The following is a 5357-nucleotide window of genomic DNA, read 5'->3' as shown; positions in this document are numbered from 1 at the left end:
TGGGAATACAGGGAACATACCTCAACATGATAAAAGCCATCTATGACAAACCCACAGCCAACATCATACTCAATGGGCAAAAATTAAAAGCAATCCCCTTAAGATCAGGAACAAGGCAGGGGTGCCCCCTTTTACCACTCTTATTTTTATTATTTTTTTAATTTTTATTTTTATTTATTCATTTTAGAGGAGAGAGAGAGAGAGAGAAAGGGGGGAGGAGCAGGAAGCATCAACTCCCATATGTGCCTTGACCAGGCAAGCCCAGGGTTTTGAACCGGTGACCTCAGCATTCCAGGTCAATGCTTTATCCACTGCGCCACCACAGGTCAGGCCCTTTTACCACTCTTATTCAACATAGTCCTGGAAGTCCTAGCCACAGCAATCAGACAAGAAGAAGAAATAAAAGGCGTTCAAGTTGGAAAAGAAGAAGTAAAGCTATCATTATTTGCAGATGATATGATATTGTATATAGAAAATCCTAAAGTTTCAGTCCAAAAACTACTGGACCTGATAAATGAATTCAGCAAGGTGGCAGGATATAAAATTAATACTCAGAAATCAGAGGCATTTTTATACACTAACAATGAACAGTTGGAAAGAGAAATTAAGGAAACAATCCCCTTCACTATTACAACCAAAAAAATAAAGTACCTAGGAGTACATTTAACCAAGGAGACTAAAGACTTGTACTCGGAAAATTATAAAACATTGATAAAAGAAATCAAGGAAGATACAAACAAGTGGAAGCATATACCATGCTCATGGTTAGGAAGAATAAACATCATTAAAATGTCTATATTACCCAAAGTAATTTATAAATTCAATGCAATACCAATTAAAATACCAATGACATACTTTAAAGATATAGATCACATATTCCAAAAATTTATATGGAACCAAAAGAGAACATGAATAGCCTCAGCAATCTTAAAAAAGAAGAATAAAGGGGGAGGTATCACACTTCCTGATATCAAGCTATACGACAAGGCCATTGTACTCAAAACAGCCTGGTACTGGCATAAGAACAGGCATATAGATCAATGGAGAACCCAGAAATAAACCCACAGCTCTATGGACAACTGATATTTGACAAAGGAGGTAAGGAAATACAATGGAGTAAAAACAGCCTCTTCAACAAATGGTGTTGGGAAAATTGGACAGCAACCTGCAAAAAAATGAAACTAGACCACCAACTTACACCATTCACGAAAATAAACTCAAAATGGATAAAAGACTTAAATGTAAGGCGTAAAACCATAAGCATCTTAGAAGAAAACATAGGCAGTAAGCTCTCTGACATCTCTCGCAGCGATATATTTGCTGATTTATCTCCACGGGCAAGGGAAATAAAAGACAGGATAAACAAATGGGACTATATCAAACTAAAAAGCTTTTGCACAGCCAAAGACAATAAGAACAGAATAAAAAGACAAACTACACAATGGGAGAACATATTTGACAGTACGTCTGATAAGGGGTTAATAACCAAAATTTATAAAGAACTTGTAAATCTCAACACCAGAAAGACAAGCAATCCAATCAAAAAATGGGCAAAAGAAATGAATAGACACTTCTCCAAAGAGGACATACAGGTGGCCAATAGGCATATGAAAAAATGCTCAACATCACTAATCATTAGAGAAATGCAAATTAAAACCACAATAAGATATCACCTCACACCGGTTAGAATGGCGCTCATCAACAAAACAACACAGAATAAGTGCTGGCGAGGATGTGGAGAAAAGGGAACCCTCTTGCATTGCTGGTGGGAATGCAGACTGGTGCAGCCTCTGTGGAAAACAGTATGGGGATTCCTCAAAAAATTGAAAGTCGAACTTCCTTTTGACCCAGCCATCCCACTTTTAGGAATATACCCCAAGGACACCATAGAATGGTTCCAGAAGGAGAAATGCACCCCCATGTTTATAGCAGCATTGTTCACAATAGTGAAGATCTGGAAACAGCCCAAGTGTCTGTCAGAGGACGAGTGGATTAAAAATCTTTGGTACATATATACTATGGAATACTACTCAGCCATAAGAAATGATGACATCAGATCATTTACAATAACATGGATGGACCTTGATAACATTATACAGAGTGAAATAAGTAAGTCAGAAAAAAACTAAGAACTATATGAACCAATGCATTAAATGGGACATAAAAATGAGACTCAGAGACATGGACAAGAATGTGAAGGTAACAGGGAGTGGGGTGGAGGGGTGGGGAAGGGGCGAGGAAGGAGATGGAGGGAGTGGGGGAGGCTAGGGGCACAAAGAAAACCAGAGAGAAGGTGAGGGAGGACGATTTGACTTTGAGTGAGGGGTATGCAGCACAATCCAAGGTCAAAATAGTGCATCGCAAGCAGGGTATGAACGCAAGCTGTGCAAGGGTGAGCGCAGGTTCAGATTGTTGTCTTGTCCTGTTATGCAAGGTTCTCTACGAGATTGGGGCCCGGTCACTGCCTTGTGGGCGGGTGCAATGGCGCTTCTTCGGGGCCTGTGGGGCGTGCTGAGTGGCCTGAGAAAGTCCGGAGCGGATCTCTGCGCGGGCTGTGGGACTCGACTGCGCTCTCCCTTCAGTTTTGTATATATACCGAGATGGTCTTCATCAGCTTTGAGTAGTTATCCAAAGAAGCCTATGTCTTCATACGTTCGATTTTCTAAGGAAAAGCTACCCATATTTAAAGCTCAGAACCCAGATGCGAGAAATTCAGAATTAATTAAAAAGATCGTGGAACTATGGAGGACCCTTCCTGATTCAGAGAAAAAAATATATGAAGATGCTTACAAGGCAGACTGGCAGGCATACAAAGAAGAGATAAACAGAATTCAGGAGCAGCTAACTCCAACTCAGAGGGCATCTTTGGAAAAAGAACTTATACAAAAACGTTCCAAAAAGAAATCAATAATGAAAAAGAGAGTTAACACTGCTTGGAAAACCGAAAAGACCTCGCACAGCATATAATATTTATGTAGCTGAACGCTTCCAAGAAGCTAAGGACGGTACAGTACAGGTAAAACTGCAGAGTGTAAATGAAAGCTGGAAAAATCTCTCTAATTCTCAAAAGCAAGTATATATTCAACTTGCTGAGGATGATAAAAATCGTTATTATAACGAAATTGAATCTTGGGAAGAACAAATGGTTGAAGTTGGCCGTAATGATCTTCTTCGTCGCAAAGTGAAACCCCAAGCGAAAAGCACTGATGAATAGTAAATAGAAGATTGAATTATGTTCATAATGGACAGACGCAAGAAACCAATTAGGTCTCAATATCTGAAACTTATAAAATTAGAAGGATAAAGTTGGTAAACATTTTATACTTTATTCCTTTTTCTTTAGCCCATGGACTTCTGCCAGTTCAATAAATTTTGTACTGGTATCTTGCTTTGGAAAACTCAAACATAAAAGGTCGTGCAAAATTTATTTTCTGTTTAGAAACTACTGAGGATCAGAATAATCCATGAAAGTATCAGTAATTACTTTGCCTTTGATAAAGGTGAAACAAACTGTGAAGGTTTTTTATAACTTGATGACTGTGGACACAGTATTCTTGTTTCCTTACATTATGGAGATAGGGGTTTCTTATTCAAAAGTATCCCAAATTGTACGAGCCATAGTGTTCAATGATTAATTGTGCATTTTTTAAAGAGTACCCAGAACTTGTTTAGGTAAATTCCAGTTCTTAGGTGTGATTTATATTCAGAGCTGAAGGTTATGCAGGCAATGGCTTGCTGGTTTTAGTTGTAACTTTGTGTAAGAGGAGGAGCTCTTTATAAACCTTTTTCCTCATTGTCTTTGTTTCTAAACTAAAAACTAAGAAATTATGTACCAGATCTATGCATATTGTTCTATAGTGCATGGAATAAAAATTTTGTGTTTCCTAAAAAAAAACAACAACAACAACAAAAAAAAAAGGTCAAAATAATCTGGAGATGTTTTCTCGGAACATATGTACCCTGATTTATCAATGTCACTGCATTAAAATTAATAAAAATAAGATTAAAAAAAATAAATCTGAAAAACCCTGTATCCCCTTCTCCCAGGGAATTTTTGAGGTCTTGGAAATATTCTGTATCTTGATGTATTAGTAGTTGCTCATTTATATATATTTGTCAAAACTCATTTGCCTCTACACTTGAGTAGATTTTATAAAGTATATACATTATACCTCACTAACCATGACTTTTTTTTTTCTTTACAGAGACAGAGAGAGTCAGAGAGAGGGATAAATAGGGACAGACAGACAGGAATGGAGAGAGATGAGAAGCATCAATCATTAGTTTTTCATTGCAACACCTTAGTTGTTCATTGATTGCTTTCTCATGTGTGCCTTGACCCAGGCCATCAGCAGACTGAGTAACCCCTTGCTCGAGCCAGCAACCTTGGGTCCAAGCTGGTGAGCTTTGCTCAAACCAGATGAGCCCATGCTCAAGCTGGCGACCTTGGGGTCTCGAACCTGGGTCCTCCGCGTCCTAGTCTGACGCTCTATCCACTGCGCCACCGCCTGGCCAGGCTAACCATGACTTTTTTAAAAATGTCCAGAACTCAAAAATTTCATAGGAAACCACAGAACTAAATTTAGATTTATTTTATAATTCCTCTAATTCCTCTCACATAAACATTTTCATTATGACTTATTATATTTTTGTAGATTTATTCTTTTCTTTTTTTTAGTGAGAGAGAAGGGGAGAGAGACAGACAGACAGGAATGGAGATGAAAAGCATCAACTCATAGTTGCAACATGTTAGTTGTTCATTGGTTGCTTTCTCATATGTGCCTTGACTAGGGGGGCTCCAGTCAAGCCAGTGACCCCTTCCTCAAACCAGTGATCTTGGGCTTCAAGCCAACATCCTTGGGCTTCAAGCCAGTGACCTTTGAGCTCAAGCCAGCAACCATGGGGTCATGTCTATGATCATGTGCTCAAGCCAGTGACCATGTACTTTAGCTAGTGAGCCCGTGCTCAAGCCTGATGAGCCAGCACTTAAGCTGGCAACCTTGGGTTTCTTTTTTTAAATTTTAGTGAGAGGAGGGGAAGCAGACAGAAAGACTCCAGCATGTGCCCCTACCAGGATACACCCTGCAAGCCCACTAGGAAGTGATGTTCTGTCCATCTGGGGCCTTTGCTCCATTGCTCAGCAACTGAGCCCCCCCCCCTTTTTTTTAGTGCCTGAGGTGACGGCCACAGAGCCATCCTCAATGCCTGAGGCCTACTCATTCGAACCAATCGAGCCATGGCTATAGGAGGGGAAAAGAGAGAGAAGGGAAGGATGAGGGGGAGGGGTGGGGAAGCAGATGGTCGCTTCTGTGTGCCCTGACTGGGAATCAAACCTGAGGCATCCACATGCCAGGCCG

General features: G+C 39.9%; 1 pseudogene; it reads left to right on the top strand.

Moving 5' to 3' along the window:
- The first annotated feature begins 2373 nt into the window (after positions 1-2373).
- On the top strand, positions 2374-3821 carry LOC136397329 (transcription factor A, mitochondrial pseudogene; annotated as a pseudogene).
- Positions 3822-5357: the final 1536 nt, after the last annotated feature.

The sequence above is a fragment of the Saccopteryx leptura genome, chromosome 3, assembly GCF_036850995.1.
Source record: "Saccopteryx leptura isolate mSacLep1 chromosome 3, mSacLep1_pri_phased_curated, whole genome shotgun sequence".
Lineage (NCBI taxonomy): Eukaryota > Metazoa > Chordata > Mammalia > Chiroptera > Emballonuridae > Saccopteryx > Saccopteryx leptura.
The sequence above is the reverse complement of the archived record's forward strand: the minus strand, read 5'-3'. Positions and strand labels throughout refer to the sequence as shown.